Source organism: Sinohyriopsis cumingii, chromosome 2 (assembly GCF_028554795.1).
Source record: "Sinohyriopsis cumingii isolate HCF-2022 chromosome 2, ASM2855479v2, whole genome shotgun sequence".
NCBI lineage: Eukaryota > Metazoa > Mollusca > Bivalvia > Unionida > Unionidae > Sinohyriopsis > Sinohyriopsis cumingii.
This window is the reverse complement of record NC_142962.1, coordinates 76,321,297-76,343,815: the sequence shown is the minus strand read 5'-3', so window position 1 is coordinate 76,343,815 and position 22,519 is coordinate 76,321,297. Positions and strand designations below refer to the sequence as shown.

Below are 22,519 nucleotides of genomic sequence, written 5' to 3'. Positions count from 1 at the left end.
AAAGTTAGTTCTAAGGTATTTTGAAGTCCAAAATTGAACTTAGCTGTGTAACACTTCAATATTTCCACTTTCATTTGCTATCATTCACTTTTCACCGTCCGCTCATGATAAGCACCAAATAGATGCATCACAGAATGCATTGCAGGTCAAAGTGGTATAATTGATAAGTTTAACATTTTACTCGCTTATAAGTCGACTCCAACTGCAATCAACAAATACCCTGATCTGCCGTCGCATAATGCGCCGGTAGATCAGAGTCCATTTTGCTTCTCCTACTGATTGCTCCGTACAAACTGCACAGACCAAGATCTACTAGTGTATTATGCGACGGTAGATTTGGGTGTGTGCAATTCGCACTTGGACTCGACTTATAAATGAATGCATACTGTTTGTAGTTTCCAGTGGAGGTCATATTTCAAAATTACTCCAAGTATTAAAATCAAACGAAATTTAGAGAACATCGCGTTCAAGATTTAATCTTCGAATTCATTGTAATATGACCCTATAGGCTTGTATTATTTCACTAATGATACAAATATCGTCCATATAAAATTAAATTTTATTATGCCTGAAAATTTAATTGCCAATTAGATTTTCTGAAAACCGATGCCGACTTTTTCAGAACATGGAATTTATGAACAACAAAATTGCATAAGTTTTTTTTCCCCTAAATTAATGTGATACATCAATGCACAAGGCGATATCAAAGAACTAATTGGCGATTTGAAAGTAACCCTCGTTTAAGATATACCGCTCCGGTGGTCTAGTGGTTAAAGCGTCCGCCTCGGATGCGGGAGGTTTTGGGTTCGATCCCCGGCCGAGTCATACCAAAGACTTAAAAAAAATGGTACTAACAGCTGCCTCGCTTGGCGCTCATCATTAAGAGGTTAGTGTTAGGACTGGTCGTCCTTGTGTCAGGATAATTTGAATGGGAGGGACATCATGCTACATGCTACAGTGCTAGACATCACCATAAACTGCTACACTGCAGACATCGAAGCGATATGACTGAAAAATTGTTAAAGCTACGTTAAAAATCTAAACACATACACACACACACACACACACACACACACAAACACACGCACCAGTCCTAACATTAACCTCCTAATGCTGAGAGTCGAGCGAGGCAGCTGCTAGTATAATTTTTACAAGTCTTTGGTATGACTTGGCCGGGGTTCGAGGTCCCGCATCCGAGGCGGACGCTCTGACCACTAGGCCACTGGAGCGGTCAAGAATGGATACTATACTTTGTACTTTTGCTGTTGATAAAGAAAATTGGGTCAACTTGTGATGATAAAGGCCCATGATTGTAGACGGCAAGTGGAACGACAGTCTGGCAAGAATTTCACAAATAATGAGAAACGTCGGCGTTGAAGACAGGTCCCGTGTTTGAAAGCGGAATAGCGTGTTTGCATCGCATTCCCGTAATTACAGAAAATATTCCTCGCGCAGAAGACTGTGGTTTTGACTACAATTTGCGAAAGAAATTCTCCCCCCGAAATGACTCTTTTCTAGGAAATGTTGATGAAGATGAAATATGTACAGCCTTGCTTTGAAGGGTTTATTTAAGCAGTAAGCCTGCGAACATCGTCCAATATCTTATTTAAATCATCGTCAGTGTAGTTGATGATTGAACACACCGTAGTCTTTTGCATCATTTTTACTTAGTAGACTGTCAGGGCAAATGTAGACTTAAATATCTCTGTGATTTTACTACTATTATCAAAATTTGCATCCGGTAAATTAAAAACCGTCAAAAGCCATTTGCATAGGTATTTAAAGAGAGATAAACACACACATGTAAACAGACTGACGGAAATGCGTGTACAGAGTTTACTATTTCACACATAGTTTCCTTAAATTCACATATCATTTTCTTTTTCTTAAGCAATAATGTTTCTAAAAAAATATACATGGAGTATGAGATTGACTATTTTAGAAAATATTTTCTACTGAAAAGATAGCTGTGATGTGCGTTACAGTGTCCACTACATCACTACATCATGAAATATGAGAGAGAGAGAGAGAGAGAGAGAGAGAGAGAGAGAGAGGAGGGGGGGGAGGGGCGGGCAACTAGTGTCGATGTGGACAATTCCACAAACTTTAGATACATTGTTTTCGCTCATATATAATTTGTCTCTAAAAGAAACCGTATATGCGACTACTTCGCACACTGCCCGACAATGATATTTCAGCAATTTCAATTAAAGCTCGACGTTGTCACACCTGTCTTCCTTCTTACCCTCTAAGTGTAGTCACTGAAGATGAATTGGTAGCTAAACAAGAAAACAATAGCCCTCTGTATTCACGCATTGTTATCAATCTCACATTTCTCCTCTGGCCTTTAATTTTGGCCAAGTACGTCCCTGTTCGCTATCGACCACATTTTTCGCTGTATTGTTCTTTTTATAAAAAAAATATATTTTATCTATCTCTTTAGTTTATCGCAGTTGGAAGGAAGTAGTGTATGTTTACTGACCCAAATTGTCTCACAAAGGAAACACTGAGGAAAAACGGATGACAGTAAAATCTACGAATCTGGGGCCACTGTACTTGTATTGCATCTAATTGTTATATTTACGTATGTATGTATGTATGTATGTATGTATGTATGTATGTATGTATGTATGTATGTATGTATGTATGTATGTATGTATGTGTGTGTGTGTGTGTGTATGTATGTATGTGTATGTATGTATGTATGTACGTACGTACGTACGTATGTATGTATGCATGTATGTATGTATGTATGTATGTATGTATGTATGCATGTATGTATGTATGTATGCATGTATGTATGTATGCATGTATTTATGTATTCATTAGAATCACTTATCGAGTCAAAATCAAAATGCATATTTTGGATAGAGAGAAAACATTTCCTTACATTTTAAATAATTAAACAGCACAGTTTTTGCGACCACCACCACCGCCATTATCATTACAGCAACAAACTACTACTACTACTAAAAATAATAAAAATAATAACCCATCGCATTGCACATTAAAAGTAGAAATATTCTAGCAGTTGAAACTAAAAACATTTATTAAAATTGGAACTAATTTGAAAATAATTTTCTTTTGAGCCAGGACAAGGAAATACCAACATTAAGTTTACTCATCGCTATTCATATAGTTCCAAAAATCATGTTTAAAAAATTAACTTTCTAAAATAAACTCTAACCGTTTCTAGCATATAAGAGCATATAGTCACGTGTCTTATTCATACCCTAAAGAAAAAATACATATAGTAAACAAAATGTTTTTTAAAATAGTTTTTAAACGTCACATGCTTTGAATCAATAAATACAGATATCGAGAATAACGTTTATTTTCATCCGTGTGCGCCAAAATCTAGCTTGCTACTTGCTAAAACGTTGTACTTCCTATCACCAATCTTTCTTCAGTGCTGCGTACATAATCCGTTTATTTAATGTCATTGTTTGAAAGCTGATTACTTATTTACAAAACATAATATTAACAATATCATATCACAATAACAACACTGTATATTAACTACTCATATTAACAACAATATATCATAATAACAACATATTAATATTATAAAATCTTATTAACAACAACATATCATAATAACAATAAATATTATAATATATTAACAATGACATCTCATGATAACATCAAGATATATTATCACTAACAAATCATATAAACATTTACATATAATAAAAAAAAAAAATCATTAACAATTATACATCTTATTAACAACATAATATAGTAGCAACAACATATTAACAATATCAAATCATATTAAGAATAATGCTATTAACAACAAAATATCATAATAACAATATATATATATATATATATATATATATATATATATATATATATATATATATATATATATATATATATATATATATATATATATATATATATGTATATATATATATATATATATATATATATATATATGTATATATATGTATATATATATATATGTATATATATGTATATATGTATATATATGTATATATATGTATATATATGTATATATATATATATATATATATATGTATATATATCTATATATATATATATATATATATATATATATATATATATATATATGTATATATATGTATATATATGTATATATATGTATATATATATATATATATATATATATATATATATATATATATATATATATATATATATATATATATATATATATATATATATATATATATATATATATATATATATATATATATATATATATATATATATATATATATATATATATATATATATATATATATATATATATATATACAATATCACAATTTTAAGCAGGGACACATTCTTCTAGGGTCAAGGAGGAAATTCAGCGAATAAAATCTACAAGAACACTTTTATTAGCCGTAAAGATGAAATGTATCTATATCATAGAATTTATACCTGCCATGGTCACTGAAATTGAGATATGGCGTGATTTTAAGAATATATGTTGAACAATTTGACATTTACCCACTATTTGCACATTAGCTATAGCGATTTACACCTTAATTATCGGACCTATACGCGTGCTTGTTCATTTTAAAACTCAAATGTCGTGCTCAGAGTGAGTTAAGCTACCCCAGTGTGGAATATAACAATAAATTGTTGCTGGATATCATGTTTCTTTCGATGAAAATGAGGAAACAGGTTTGAGTGTGAAAGGCAATATAAAAGAATGTGGCGAAATAATTTAATTACCCGTACATAAGTGAATAACATTGCTATTTGATGAACGAGAGTAAGAAAGGCGGCATTCTCATATATATATATATATATATATATATATATATATATATATATATATATATATATATATATATATATATATATATATATATATATATATATATATATATATATATATATATATATATATACGCGCGCACACACACACACACACACACAAACACACACATATATATGTGTGTGTGCGCGCGTGTGTGTGTGTGCCTGGGTGTGTGACCTGTTTTGTTAACTATTACAAGTAGCATTATATGTTACAATATGTAGCATTCACTGAGAAGTAGATCAAACTTTCCTGTATTTCCTGTCGTTTTTATTGTAAAATGTATCGTTTATCCAGCTAAATTAAAATACAACATTGTCATTGCCGTGATACACATTGAATAACATTTGCACTTATAACCGAACGTTTGGAAAGTGAAATCGAAGTAAAAGTAAGTAAAAATCTTTGATAGGATTGAAATCAGAAATAACAGTAAAAGTGTCACTGATTTTCCACAGTTTTCCTGTCGTTTACGCTATTTTTCATAAAGCTCTAACGTCAGTCAAATTGTTGTCGTTTTGCAAATTTGATTATTTCAAAGCTCCATACTAATTGTTGGTGGAAAATAAAGTTATTTAACCCTTACTGGCGCATTCTTTAAGAAGTAAAACATTTTTATTCGATGCCTTAATGGTAAATAGAAAATGTAAGGCACTCAAAAGTGTGGCAATATTAATAAAAGAATCGAGAATCCTTTAAACGCAGTGGTTAATATCGTGACGAAGTACAACATAGCAGAAACTCTCGTCACGAATAAAAATTGTTTTTAAGAATAGAAATTTAAAAGGAGGGAAGATGATATACCACAAAAATAAAGTAAACTCTGGAAAACGACCAGTTTAACATTGGAATGGAATTCATATATTTCGGGTGACGTCTAAAATCCTTGAGTGGTATGGATTTTCCCATAGCAACGGGTTTAAGTTTGATAGGAAAACAATGCGTTTAAATTAAATATTGCAGAAGAAAGGAAACAAAACCCCAGTCTGGTCCGGTTTTGTATACGTGAAAAGAAATATTGTGATGAATCTTAAACACACACACACACACCATATATATTATATTCTTTTCCTTTCTAATATAAATAACGTTCAGTATTTAAAATTATAAAAGGGCAGATATGCATATATGTTTTGTGTGAATATTATATAACTTACATCATATTACTCACAGCGTTCGTTTTCTTAATAGTGTGGAGGAGGAGTTAGCGTTTTGCTCCGATCAATGTTATTGATCTTATTTATTTTGGTAGATTTACAAAAATCAATGTCAAACCGTGTACTCCAACAAAAGCAAAAATGAAAGTAAGGAATAAAAGACTGTAATACATAGTGTGCAGTAAACGATAAGCTTGTGTAATTAAAGAATGCAAAAGAAAGAGTTTGTCCTCCATACGTTTTCACTAGCTGCCCAATGCTCTCTATTACAGTGTGTTTATTTGATGAACGTATCTGTTTAATTATAATGAATCACGCTTTACATGGACAGGCATAAGATAGGATATTTTATAATGTATCAATAAAATTTCTATCGTTCACCCAGCGTGTAAACAGACTATGTATAAAATAGCGTGTTGGGCGTTTGTAGTCAGGTTACTACTGTTCAAGAGGAGAAGACCTGATAAGGGCAACTTTGGAACGCTTAGGAACGCAATTGTTCATTTATCATTTTGAGGGTCCTGGGCAACCGAGTGGTCTAAAGCGCTGGCCTTTACCGATCACCGCCATCTCACCTCTGTCCGCATGGGCTCGAGACTCGGGATAGGTCAATGTGAATTTGTGAGAGGGCTTGCCAGTAACATCCCGTGGGTCGGTGTTACTTAATTGGGGTTTGCCTCAGTTTTTCCATCCCCGGTTATACTAGCCGCCATGTATGGCCTTTCATGCCATGAGAACTGATATTAAACCCTCAAATAACAACAACATGTTTATCTTTTACAGCTATGGATTGTTCAACACCCCATAATCTTCTGAGACATAAATTTATGGTCCGATCTTATACACACCTTTGTAACAAGGAAACTTTAATCTTTTCTCCTGTGGCATTTACTCCAACAGTCTTTGACATATTTTCTTCAGATTTTAGCTCCTTTTTCCGACTGTGTTAATGTGTAAAGTCACTTGTTAATTCGTCTTTGAAAATGGTTAATGGCAAGTTAGACGTATTCTCAAGGTATACTTTACCACGCTGTTGGCGTTAGAAACATCGAATAGTCATTGTATTGATATCACGGTCTGTCCAGAACGACAGGAAAATTACATTGCCCCGAGAACGGTGCTTGTTTTCATTTCTTGGGCGTTGAAAAGAACTTCGTTAGAACAACAGTCATTCTTGTGGATGTGGACTAAAGCAGTTAAAGCCCACGTTCACGGATATTGTCTGAGGAATTAGATTCAGAAAGGAAGAACAGTGAATGTGTTCTTGTTTGTTCTCTACATCAGGAGAAGTTCAGTCGAGGTAAGTTTACTATAATTATTAGTTCATCGAACCGATTTTTAACGTTTCTTATGTCATTTTCATGGGAAAAGTACGACTTATTTTGCAATTGTTTAGTTCGGGAAGAGAATAAATAAACTGTTCTAATTCATCTGTTTGTAACTTTTCAGGTAGAGTTTGAATTCGTTAAATCCAACATTTAGAGATGCATATATTCTCTTTCATGAAATTCGATTATGTTCTTATTCCCGTGTTCTGTGTCCGCATTTGAAAATCAATTGAAAATGCTAAGTTACATTTTTTGTTACATTCTTACATAATATGATACAATATATATTTATAAAACCATAATCGATATTTAATCATAATTATTCAATACATGGGAAAATGTATTATTATTAGTATTATTGTTATTATTATTGTTATTATTATTATTATTATTATTATTATTATTATTATTATTATTATTGCTGTTGTTGTTCTTTTGCTTTTGTTTTTTTTATTTGGCAGATATTAATATTTTGTTGGTGCCGATGTTAGGAAATGACCTTAAGACAATGCATAACATAATAAAGTTGAGACATACAAGCTAATTGTCTTGATACAACTACATAATTGTCTGGATACAATTAGATAATTGTCAGGATACAGGTAGAAAATTGTCTTGATACAACTACAAGTATATAATTGTGTCTGGGTACAACTAAATAATTTATGGATACAACTATGTAATTGTCTGGATACAAGTATAATATTATTTGGATAGAACTATATAACTGTCTGGATACACATAGAAAAATGTCTGGATACAACTAGATACTTGACTGGGTACAAATGGATAATTGTTTTGATACAAATAAAAAAAAATTCTGGGTACAAACAGAGAATTGTCTGGGTACAACTAGAGCATTTTTTTGGTATAACTAGAGCATTGTCGTAATACGACTAGAAATTAACATATCTCGTATTATAATGCGACACCAGCATTTTTTTTTTAGATCTCCAAACATTCTCGATTTTCTGGAAAAATCTTCTCATAATCGAGCAGTAAATTAATTTTTTACTTGAGAAATGAAATATAAAAAGATGTAAAAAAGTGTTATCAATACAGGGTGATGAAACAAAACAAATTTAAAAGATTCCTATATTTATATAAATTAAATTTCAGTATTATACAATTAAAATTATATTCATAAATCATTATATATATATATATATATATATATATATATATATATATATATATATATATATATATATATATATATGTATGTATGTGTGGGTGGGTGTGTATGTGTGTCTTATTTTGTAATTGAATAAAAGCGAAATTTATATATATATATATATATATATATATATATATATATATATATATATATATATATATATATATATATATATATATATATATATATATATATATATATATATATATATATATATATATATATATATATATATGTATGTGTGTGTGTGTGTGTGTGTGTGTGTGTGTGTCTTATTTTGTAATTGAATAAAAGCGAATTTGGTTAATTTGTCCCAAAGAAATATGTCTTAAATTCAGTTTTATAGTATCGCAAAAACATTTTGGTGATATATTTAGTGCATATGTTTTAAAGTTTAAATTTTTATTTGGAAGAATTCTTGCAAAAGGCATTAAATTCAAAGACAATGATATCTTTTACATGGTGTTACAAATATGGTACATGTCAATGTGTCTGGCATTATATGGATACGTATCTTAAACAAAACGTACAGAAAATGTACAGTTCTATGCAACAAACATAAAATTTTACCCTAGTTTTATTTGTTTTATTAAACAGTCCACAGATATAATTGCATATCGATTTTAAGGTAGTGGAAGAATTGAAAACCTAGTTTTAAAAGATACAAGCAAGAGTTGAATATATGATTAAATGATATAATTGTATAGACGAAAGCAAATTTATAAACAAAACAAATTCCAGAATCTTTTCAAGAAATAAATTATGCATTCCTTTTTTCACAAACGTTCAAAATTCCATATAAAGTGAATATCTGTTGCAGATATATCGTTCATTGCATATAGGAACATCTTTCGAATTATTTTGCCTCGTATGGACGAATAACTTTCGAATTATCTTGCCTCGTATGGACGAATATCTTCTACATATTCTCAAACAATTAGAGACTTGAATGTCATTCTTTTCTCACAATGTAAACTATTCATGTATTACTGGTATGAATAGCAAAGAAATACGCAATTCTGTAATTTTTGTTTGGAACATTGTTTTATAGTCTTATAAAAAAGCGTGATGTTTCAATACTAGTTGGAAAGGCGAATATAATCCGTAAAATCAAAACTGTGCTAATTTTGCTTTACCATGACTGTTATTCTTTTTTTTCATGAAACATACGGAAAAGAGAAATGTTCCAAATTTAATGGAGAAAATTGAAGCAAAAATTAAATTGAAGAAAGTTACAATAAATAACCTCCACGGTATATAGCTGAATGAAAATGATTTGATTTCACCGAAAACTGATTTTTAAAATGAGAGAGAGAGAGAGACAGACAGACAGACAGACAGACAGAGAGCGAGCGCGCAAAGAATTTATGCAATAAATTTATCGATTTCGACCTAAATAATGAATATGTAGGTAAGAAACCCTATAAAGTGATACGCATAGAGACCATATGTGGCAAGAGTTAATTACTTTCGTTCAGCCTGCGCTGGAAAGAGAATCTGCAATATTGCAGTTCTAGAAACATTTGTATAGCACGTGTCTCAGTATTTCTCTCCTTTAAAAAAATTGACTTTCTGAACCAATCGTTTCTAATTGAAACCTTTTTTGTTTCCTGCATAGATAAACTGTCGTTCGTACCGTTTTTCTTTTCGATAAGTTTTGCTTAAAAAGAAAAGTATATTTTTAAAAAAATACAAATTAGTAAACTTTTCATAAATTTAAATATTTACCGTCGTTCATGCACAATATAATTTTCATCAAATGTTTTCTTTTTCAAATTTTTCCTCAGTATTCTTACGAAATTCTTTGCACTTTGCATGCATGATCGTACGTTTTAATGCACGTTTTAGTAAAAAAATGTGTGGGGATTGTAATGCATCTCCTTTTGGATGCATGCAAATAAATGCATTATTAGTTCCAATTCTGACATCTTGGTTAAGTACAAGATGTTTTAATGATCTTTTGCATATTTTATAACTTGAAATTTATAGATCTGCATTTAGCTTATATTTGAAATTAATGTAAAGATTTGCTAACCTGTAAATTATTGTTTTTGAATAGTTAACCAATTATTTCAAGAAATGAGTTTTTTCTTCTTCAAAATATGAAGGCATTGTTATTTGGTCCGTTGTTGATAATAACGATGTTAATAATGATGATGATAATGATGATTATAATAATAATGACAAGAAGAACAACAACATCAATACTACTACTACTACTACTGTTATTATTATTATTATTATTAGTAGTAGTAGTAGTAGTAGTATTGATAGTAATAGTGTTTATTTGTAACATAGGCCACTAACCCATGATACATATCCATACAGCATGTCGTAAAAAGGATGTTATAGCGCGTAACAATACAAGGTATGTATGTATGTATGCATGCATGTATGTATGTATGTATGCATGTATGTATGTATGTATGTATGTATGTATGTATGTATGCATGTATGTATGTATGTATGTATGTATGTATGTATGTATGTGTGTGTATGTGTATGTGTGTGTGATTTGTATTTTTAACGTAGCATTAAAAAGTTTTGTATGTATTTATTATTTATTATTTATGTATGCATATATACTTCTTCGAGAATGAAATGATCGATCCCTAACTATGAAGCACACTTTTCCATAGAAAGTACGTTAATTTAAAAACGATTTCTTTTTATTATAGAAAGACAAACATACTGGTAAAAAATGATAAAGCATATGAAAATCCTTCCTTACAGTAGAGGTTTCCCACTTTTCCTCGTACCTCATATTATTATTAAGTTAAATAAATTGCTCAAGAGTATTGTGCACTGAGCAAGAAAACAAAAATCAAATAGTAGTTCAATTAATTCTGCCAAGATTTAAAGATGTAATTGTTCATTTTTGGTTTTAAATCATGCCCATCGGACTATGCTCCTCGTATTAATTAAATGCCTCAATCGCGTTCGTCAGCCTTCGATTTAAGATAAAAAAGAGAAAACGTGATATATTTGATCAGCTGTTCATTTTGAAAATTATTCATACAAAGACAGACAAATGACACGTGAAAGCATACGGTTGATGTATATGCACACAATATTCCGATGTTGGTGTAAATTTTAGTTTGAAACCCGCTGCGTTATCGAACTCTATCATGTATTATATACAAGTCCGTGATCATGTATTAAATACGACATATACAAGTCTATGATCGTGTATTATATAAGGCACTGTATACAAGTCCATAATCGTGTATTATATAAGGCACTGAATACAAGTCCATGATCATGTATTATATAACGCACTGTATACAAGTCATAAGACACTGTATGCAAGTCCACGGTCAGGTATTACAAAAGGCATTATATAAATCTATTATTTGTTTTTTTAAGTTTAAAGGAGAATAATTCATCTTTTCTGTCCATCTACTGTAAGTGTTTGTGTGTGTGTGTGTGTGTGTGTGTGTGTGTGTGTGTCTGTGTGTGTGAACGTTGTTTAAAGTGATCACTCGAATTCGCATAGTCTATTTTTTCACTTTCAGCTAATCAGATGGATGTATATACATATAATATTATAGCACACCAGAACTGTCAAATGCATGGTCCCAGCTGAATTTAACATTTTATTTCTCCTTTGGAGTAGACAGTTAAACAGTTGTATCATTTTGGAAACTATTTTTAAAGTTGGCATTTTGGAACGAAGCCCTTCTGAACCACATGTGCAAACAGTCGGAATGGCAAATAATTTTGATTTTTTCTTTTATTTGTTTTCTTCGAAGTAACTGATGAGTAATCTTCCATTGTGTATATAATACTGTGGTGAAACATGTCATTATTATAAAATCTTTCATCGCATTTAAGTGTCTTGGACTTTCCAATGAAACATCATTGGCATCACATCCCTGGTTCATTCCAAGTCAATCTTTTTTGGTAAAAAAAATTAATTCAAAACGATGGCTCCTCTTGAAATCTGGCCACGGCAAGATCTCATGATAACAAAATTAACGGCTGAAGGATTGATGGGACTAGGAAAGAGCGTACATCTCATAGCTATCAAAACGTGTCAGATCCAACGGCGAACCTAAGCATCATATTCAATTAGAGCCAACAAGAGTGAACTCCCTTCTCTGCCGCACAGCTGGTCGGGTTCCTTGTTATCCTTGTTATAAATCTAGCTCCACAGATTCTTACGTGCCGGTTTCCCATATCCACAAAATTTGACGGGTTTATAGCAATCTAGCTCTTACGGTATCAAGATACGTACGTCGTCTCGTTATTTTATGAGATATGCACGTTATGCCTGCCATATGACTGAGATAGCACAAGTGAAAACGCCCGAATATTCTTTATTTCCAGTTATTTATATTGAAGTTATTCTCAGAAAAAAGAAAAACTGATGGCTTTTTAAACCATGCGCGGTTTAATTTATAGCAATCACATTGCAGGAAACAATATAAATAGTTCTTTAAGAAATCGACATAAGTTTGACTTTGTACACGTGCATGTAAAATAGCAACCGATATTTTCTTTTCTATTTTTTCGTACAGGTATTTTTTCTCCACCAATTTAAAAATTTCGTGTGAAAAAAATGTTTTTAATTTGGTTCTATTTCGAGCAAACGACGACAATTGTTTAAGGTCAAAAGTTATTTCCATATGTGAAATTTCATCATTTTTTTAATTATACTTTTACTGAACTGTTTAGAAGCAAATTCGAGTGTCACAACTCATAGCTAGTTACAAGGGCGCCCTCACGTAGCCCCCCCCCCTCCATTTCACCTTTTTTCATGTGTCTACATCTATAAAACTTAATAGCTGACTATTGCATGTTTGACTCACCCATCCATCCCGGCTCCCACCCCGAAAATAATTCTGCGGACGTCCATTTCTAGTTAGTTATGTGATACGACATGTTTCTTCGAGAACATTTGACTTTACGGAGTCCAAAACAACTTTATCTCTGTGTTCTATGTAATTAGTGAAAGATACATTTGGACAGACCTGCCAACTTCTAAAAATTACGGGACGAATAATACATTGTTTATTATACTAACCAACGCTCACAACCCCATCGTGTATTACAATCGGAACGTCTTCGGTCTTTTAGGTAAAGTTGAGAAAGAAACATCTAATATAATTCGCCGCCATTGAGAATTATATTCAGAACTACTTTTTTTCGCATAGCACAATATGACGGAGGAAGGAGACATAGTCACTGAAAGCCTTTCTATTGCAACATATGTGGTTCACTCCGCCACAGGCCAATCAAATTAGTGTTTATTCCTACAATTACTTCCAAAGGTTATTGTCGACTTGAGTGAAATAGCCGAACGATGTTATGATTGCGCGCAATAATCAAATACTTGTTGACCTACATCGCACCGTATGCAAAACAATATCATAGTTCCGTGACTATGATTTATAGTCATTTACATGTATTTTATGAGAGCCTTTGCCGGAGGCTAAACTAAATGTTAAAAATTCCGTAAAAAAACAACCTCTGCTTTGTTTTTCAGGGAGACAGCGCTAAATCGTCATGAAACGTCTTTGCGATGCGTATAAACGCCTGACAACGAATATGTCTCTTTCATTATATACATTAAGAACTATGGAAAATATTTAGGAACGTGACGAGAATCTTTAAATCGATTTATCGACTATTTAAAAAAATAAAGAAGGAAAAAACAAAAATGTCAATAACTTCTTGGCATGTTTTGGAGGGTAATTTAACCCATGTGTGACATTCCATTGTAGTCTTCACTTTATTTAACAAAAATGTGTTATAAATCATCGTCTTTGGTTAAAGATTATTGTCACCAACAATTCTGATGATTAGCAGGAAGGTAAAGCTTATATTCAACAACAAAGAAGAAAGAAAAGAAAAATAAGTTTACGGTTTTACCAAGATTTTACCTCCATTTATTGATTGACAAAGGAACACAATTTAATTGTATAAACCAAAATGACCAAAAATCTCGCAGCAGAGTGGATGCAAAATAGTATAATCCTTGAGGGAGAAGTAAGCCAGTACCGCATTATCTATAACATCTTGCGATTTTAAATGAAAACCCACCATCCCCAACCAAAAAGTGGTGACACCCAGCAAAAATCGTTTTGAATAAATGTTATGAAATCGGCATTAATGTTTATAAAAGCTTTGAATTCCATCAAATGTGACCACCGAAACCGTATGTATATGTATATGTATGTATGTATGTATGTATGTATGTATGTATGTATGTATGTATGTATGTATGTATGTATGTATGTATGTATGTATGTATATATGAATGTATATATGTGTATTTCTTTGATTCTGTCTCTAAGTTATTACTGATATACATGTTCAGGTTCTAACTGGAATACATTTTCTTCACGGTTTTTAAGAGATATACTATATTTATTGTGATAACTGCACTCTTTCTTGATTAGTACAAGCCTTTACAACCTTGCATACACATTCATTAATCTAAAATACCAATTGGGAAAGTAAGCGATCTCACAGGCTAAATGACGGATAGTATTCACCCATGTTAGTCCAGGAGCGTAAAATAATAATTTGACATTATAACGTAAATGTTTCGATCGTGCTGAAGAACATTTCTATCTCTCTACATGCTTTTATTTTCATTTACTCTTATAGACTCTCAATTATTTTAGCTAAGAATTATTTTTTTTTGAATAAAAGTGTCAGGTTTCTTGAGTCTAATTATTTCGACCTTGATGACCACTTCGATATTTTCATTTCGTTTAATTTTCATTTAAGGAACAAATTTCACCAAATGTTTGGAATTGTGTTAAAAATTTGTCACCTTGCCGGTACTTGAGCATGGGCAAAAAAGAACAGTAATATACGTCTAAAGAAAATAGTGCAAAATATTCAACAGAAGTGCCAAAAACTAATTTCTGGAGTCTTTGCTAATTTAATATTCCCACCTTTACGGAATGTTGCATGGGAGTATAAGTGTGAATGTATGAGCGAAACTGCATTAGGAGACAAGCATATACATTAATGACAGGGAGGGAGATAGAAGAGGATGTCCTCCGCCACCTTTTGCCGATTGAATAAGAGACAAAATATTTTTCAAGAGTGATATTAATAACAAATTTCCATATGGTCCTTATTTACAATTTAATTTATAATACTTGTGTGTGTGTGTGTGTGTGTGTGTGTGTGTGTGTGTGTGTGTGTGTGTGGATCTGGGTGACACCATATTTGTTTCCGTGGCCCTTTGTTAATGTTGTTCTAATAAAATATTAATCAGCCACTAAATTTAATGACTTGTTGATCAACAGTCATGATTTTGGACGAGTATAAATGATATACTAGTATACAATGACAGCTATCACATGTCACAGAAGTTTATGTGTTCAGTAAAGTTTCACTTTTGCATAATAAGCCGTGTCGATGTTATTTTGGTACACTTACCTTCGAAATAAACTTTTATTGCATTTAAATCATGTTTATCGTATTTAGATACCAGTGCCATCAAATTATTGCGCGTAAGACATATCTCTGTTATTTAAATACCCGTACATTCGAAATATAATTTTTACACGTAAGACATGTCTTTGTTATCTTGATACTCGCACCTTCGAAATATAATTATTGCACAAAGTCATGTCTATGTTATTTTGATATTCGTACATTCAATTATTGCACGTTTCTTTGTCATAACCATAGAACACCTAAAAGAAGGATGTGTATTTGGATTTATATATTTGTGCAATAGATGTCAGAGACATAAAGGGAAATATATACCCCACAATAACGTATATACTTTATACCCAACAATAACGTATATACTTTATACCCCACAAAAACATATATACTTTATACCCCACAATAACGTATATACTTTGATATCCTCGATACATAATACATTTATTGCTTCAGTTCGTGATTTTGCTGCCGGATCATTATTGTTTTCACTGTTCCCACTGCCATTAAAATCGATAGAAATTTTTATAAATTTTTTCACATACACTGTCTTACGTTGAGAAACGCTTTTTATATGTTGAAAATGTATCCCAATTTGTTGTCGATTCCAAACATTGCGATGGTTTCCAACAAAATTGCACGGTTTGACAGCAATCCTTGTATTTATTTATCGGTGTATCCAACACTTAGCGGTCAGTTATTTGCTTGAACTATGTACGCCGTTACGTGCAAAGAAAAGACAGTTTTGCTACGGTTTTGTTGACACATCAAATTGGACTACAGTTTATTAGTTGAATTTGCATAATAATCTAAATTTTTAAAACTTTATGTTCTGTTCATTTATTGTACGTTTGTTTTTGTTTCAGAATTCGAGACTTAAAAAGAGTCTTGCTCGGTTGAAAGGACGGTGACCCATATTTGCACAAAATCATATATCCACTACAAGGTATGTTTTTTCTTTGCGTAATGTGACTGTATTTCTTCAAATTTTATGATGCTATTTAATAAACAAAAGAAGCAGAACTATATTTGTTCTTCTCCTTTCATAAATTACTATTTCGATTATTTGCTCTATATCCCATTTTGTTACATATAATATATATCATTAATTTATTTATTATTCAATTGAAGAATATCAAAGTAAATTACGGATGCCATGACCAGCCATTATTCCTGACTGATGAAAAATAGATTATACTTCGTTTCTCTCAATTATAATTGAGAAAAACAAAATCCATCTTAAATTAATTTTGTCGTAATACTAGTATCTTCAAAATAAATGAAACATTTTTTTCACTTTTATCATAATGTTGAAAATACTTGTTTAGTTATGACCTAGTTTGTTTGGTGTATAGATGGCTTTTGTATATATGTACCTGGGTTTAAGCGGTGAGCCGTAGTGCCAAGAAAATTTCACGACGAAATGGAATGAAGCAATTGATTCTAATATAGATGAGAACTTCAGACGTTTAGTTAATTACTTTGGAGCGATATGTACCATTCATACATGATGGATACAATAAGTCACTTTTCTTTAATGTTGTCAGTACACAGAGAAAGAAAATGAAAACGTAGATATCACTGTTTCTTCAATGCGAGAAAATAGAAAGAAATGGAAAGTAAAAAGTTTTTATATGTGCTATAAATCAGTTGCATAGAACATGAAATAATTTTAGCTGTTTTTATTCTAGCAATAATTGCATTAGCTGATTAATATTAATTTTAGGCAGAGTATACAATGTTATCTTCTTTATGCAATCAATATAAATCTGGTTGGCATAAATGCAATAATTGTAGGCTCGTTAATTCATACCGTTTCAACGTATGCTATAAAATGTAGGAAATACGTACCACAGGATGACATTTATATTAATAAATATGCATTCGGAAAATATACAAAAGACATCTCGTCTCTCAATTATATTTATCTTTCCACGCAACATATACCTAAATTACTGATCAATTCAATGCACTGAACATGTTAAAAGAAATTTACATTGTGCATTTTGCTTTCTCAGCTGAGGAAGAATATATTCTGTTAGACAATCGAAAATAACCGTACACTATGACATCGATTCATGAATGAGAATTATTATGGAAATATTTAGGGCACGTTATTTAGGAAGGTTTCTAGGAATTTGATTGTTTATTAACTATATGCGAGAAATCTCGCGTGAAAGAAAGAATTATGATACATTCATGACATCATAAAAAAAGTATTCTTGCTGTAGTTTGTTATGAACATGACGTCTTGGAATAACTTTCTCACTGCTATTGGGATATTTCTTAGAATAATGAACAATGGCACTTCGTTCCACTTGTCATCACTGTGGACACAGGGGCAATTAACGACGCTTTTGCTAAGGTTCACTGGTTTGATGTCAGTCACAGCGGCAAATGCAAAAACAAGAGGTTATTATTTGTAACCCCTGTCAAATAAGAAAGATGTATTTTGCTCATCTAGCAAGAAAAAGTGCATGCACACTGGATGTACCAACATTCGAATATATTAAAAGAGGATGTATGTCGAATAAAATCTAACGTAACTGATCATAATGAAGAAAAAAAGTTAACCATATCATGCTCTCACATGAATTATTTTAGGAAAACATTGGTGGGGATATCTAGCTCTCCAAAACTCGGACAAAAACGAAACCTCAGTTGACCAATCTTGCGCTTTTTAACCACTACACAAAAGATTTAAAAGGCATGAGTAATTTAATCGTATATAAAACCTAAATATCGGGGTGTTACACACAAACATGAACAGCATGTAATAAATCTTCTAACGCCATTCTGATAAAGATGTTGATAAGAACCAGAAAGTTTCCTATTCGAAAAGCAGATTTGTGTACGGTGACCTGGTTGTCTTAAAGTCAGTTTACCCGTAAAAGGTATGGAGGAATGTTTCTTTAAAAGGGTTATTTTTATTGAAAACGATACTGTTTGCCTTTGAATATTAATGTAAATACGTACTCGTACGTGCTCCTAGAATGTAAGCGAAATCAAATCAAACAAAAGTTTCATGTGGAAAACCAAGACTAAAATGGCTGCAAGTCTGTCGACCGAAGGCGTGTCATAACATACATATATCGTCATAATATTGGGGTGGATATCTAATGTCGTTTGATTTTTAATAAATAAATAAATAAATAAATAAATAAATAAATAAATGTACACACACACACACACACATATATATATATATATATATATATATATATATATATATATATATATATATATATATATATATATATATATATATATATATATATATATATATATATATATATATATATATATATATATATATATATATATATATATACATGCACTACCTTTTAATTCATTATACTTATTAGAAACACAGATCCCAAAGAAATAATCGTCTTCACTGAACTCACCAAAAGGAATGAAAACATGTCATGACGTATAGCTTTTACATCCAAATTAAACCTTTTGTCACTGACGGAGATATATAAATCGCATACTAAAAAAAAAAAAACGTGTTTCTTTGTGGAAGGGTGACTTGTTTCCTTACTTTTCTCTTTGACGCTTCCGTACATTCGATGAGACAGTCGCTTTTTTACCACTTAATCATTTTCAGCCGATCTTGACAAGATAATTCAAGGTTTATTATGTTACCTGTTTTAATTCTTTTTTTTAGCCCTGTAGTAATAATCGTCTTATAAAGTTACAAAGTTTGATAAATCAAAACTATGTGTGACACCTACACGAAAAGGGGAGTACAACGAGATTCGTTTACAAAAGAAATCATTAAGGAATAGAGAAGATATAAAATAACATAAATAGTAAATAAAAATAAAGATTAGGGACTAGAGGGATACTGGTAGTGTTGTTAGTGAACTCGTAACGCTGTAAGATTTTGATAAAATTATTAAAGTTATAAATTATATAAAAAAACGAAAATACCTCATTTATGATATTTTGTCCAAAATTGTGGCAATTATTGAGGATTGTTTATATAGCTGTAGAAAACAACCCTGCGATTAATACATATCCAATGTAATTTTTTAAACAAACTTTATCCTTTAGCTTTCTGTTTTACTTTTATCCCATCATAATGTTGACTTCATCCTTCGGAATTCTGTTCTACCTGTATCCCATCATAATTCTGACTTCATAATTCTGATTCGCTGGAAAACCTCGTAGACATTCAACGAATATTTATCTATCTATCTATCTATCTATCTATCTATCTATCTATCTATCTATCTATCTATCTATCGATCGATCTATCTATATATCTATCTATCTACCTACCCACCCACCCACTCATCCATCCATCTGTATATATATATATATATATATATATATATATATATATATATATATATATATATATATATATATATATATATATATATATATATATATATATATATATAAAATGCAAAATGACAATTATGGTACAGTCTCCTTAAAGAAATGCCACAGACTCCAGTAGCATCGATGGATCTCCAGCACAGGAAATTGCTCTCAAAGTCTTTAAGATTTGATCATACATTTTCCATTGCTAAATAATTAGTGGGATCCTGGTTTCTGATAGAGTCAGGACGTGAATAAGTAATGAGATGTTTAATACGTTTTCTCGTAATTACCATTGCTATATCTCTATAGGAAATAGCTTCAAGAAGGACTGGAATGTTTAGACCTTTCCAAATTCAGTGATACGATACATACGTGCAATAAAAGTAGTAACATACAAGTGGCTAAGGATCAATATAAAATGCCATAAGAAATCTGTTTTGTATCAGCCATAATAAAACTGTTTTAGGAATACCCTGAGTGAGTCTCCAAAGTCACAGTACGATAAGATGGGAGGCAACTAAACACATGAGTGAAAACATTTTGTTTGTTCAGTCTTTATGTGAAGTAAGATTATTTTAAGCTTAGTGTGGTAACGACATTTTGAAACGCAGCTTCCCGCTCATCAATCTGTTAAATAATTCTTCAACGTTTCAGTCAGGAATTCACTCCTAAATTGATATTTTAGAGACTGATGATGATCGAAAGATGCTCAGACGAAGTTTTAATACGTTTATTTTAAAGAACGTTTATTGTAAAGAAAATATAAAGTTAAAAGAGAAGAACGAAATGAAGACGAAAGATAGTAATGCTTCGCTATATCGTACCTTTTGAGACACTTCACAGTGAAATGTAAGAAATTAAAGCAAAACAAAAACATTAATAATCATATACTCTTGACAACAAAATCTGGGAATTTGTTTTTATAAAGACACTTTTAAATTAGCTTTACTAATGTGACATTTTAAAGCTTTTTTTCTAGTACTTTTACTTTTCTTTATTAATAAGTATTAGAAAACTCTTCAGTAGTCCTCTTGTGTTTATCTCAACAGAAAGAAACGTGATTCTCTTTAGATTTGAATGACAGGTAAGTAAATTGGACCAGGGCGAGTTAACTTGTTTCAAATCATTGACCAGTATCACTCTGAAGAGAACATATATAAATTTTAAACAAAACAATTGGTAAAAATAAGAATGTTTGCTCCAAATGCCAAACCTCAACCTTGACCCACCTATTTTACCTATATCAATTATAAGATGTTCTATTTTAACATTATTATTATGTACAGTATGTTGAGACATGTCTAAATAAAATTGATATAGTTTGTCATAGACAACACATTAAATCATATATTGTGCTGAAGTGAAACACAACGTTTTCTACGACTTTATCTCTGAGAGATCTAATATCAATTTTATTCGCAATGACTTGAATAACATTGATCGTCCGACTGCAGGATAACCACAAGGCTCTGTCCTGGAACCATTACTCTTTCTTGTTAAAAGCTATTCTATAATCGTCACCTTAAAGTCCTTTACTTATTTATTTCCCGAAAATAAATAACAGATCCCAATTATTCCTTGATATCGCTTTGAATGGTGAGCTCTCTTGAATTTCAAAATGGAAGAGAATGGGGCTTGCAGACTTAAATGTTTGAGGAAAATAAACACAACAAGCACATTTATTTCGTAATGTAAGTACATAAATCGGTTATATTTAAATTAATATTTTTAACTATAGTGTACATGTAAATAAATACTGCTTTTGATATTGAACTGCGGATCTGAAGCATGCAATAATTTAAATTTAAGGTCTATTTTTATCCGAAATTTAATGAGGTAGTAATAAAAATATAATTTTTTTTATATACTATTACTACTACTACTACTACTAATAATAATAATAATAACAACAACAACAACAACACTACTACTAGTACTACTACTACTAATAATAATAATAAGCAACTCTATCCCCTGGAATCGATGCAAGGTGCGAGCTTCATTCAAGAGATACGGACACCGTGTCATGCCCGTCTTCTGGTAGAACGTCAACACGAATGATAACTCGTATTGCAAAACTAACGACTTTAAATTTTATGAATCTAATGAATAATAAAAGTTGACATCACATTGTAAAAAGAAACAATTTATTGACATATAGGCTTCTTTTATACATAGCTAGCTTATCCAAGCTGACATGAAGCCGTGATTATACATGTCCTTATGTTTGTAGCTGATCCTAACTCGATGGTGTGAAACGTTTCAAAATGACAGCATAAGGCAGTTTCACATT

At 31.2% G+C, this 22,519-nt stretch overlaps 1 protein-coding gene and 1 long non-coding RNA gene across 4 annotated transcripts in view; one reads left to right on the top strand and one right to left on the bottom strand.

Annotated features, from left to right (window-relative positions):
• Window positions 1-22,519, top strand: part of LOC149805219 (uncharacterized) — a 139,959-nt gene that overhangs the window by 41,519 nt on the left and 75,921 nt on the right. For 2 of the 3 annotated variants that reach the window (XR_016418315.1, XR_016418307.1), the window contains exons 1-2: window positions 6,400-7,273; window positions 16,758-16,837. The gene's annotated coding sequence lies outside the window, so the exon portion shown is untranslated. Of the gene's footprint in view, window positions 1-6,399; window positions 7,274-16,757; window positions 16,838-22,519 lie in introns of those variants that run through there. The other variant, XR_016418309.1, reaches the window with a different exon arrangement.
• The window catches only part of LOC149805220 (uncharacterized), a 114,681-nt gene that overhangs the window by 60,560 nt on the left and 31,602 nt on the right, over window positions 1-22,519 (bottom strand). The gene's annotated exons all lie outside the window — the stretch shown is intronic.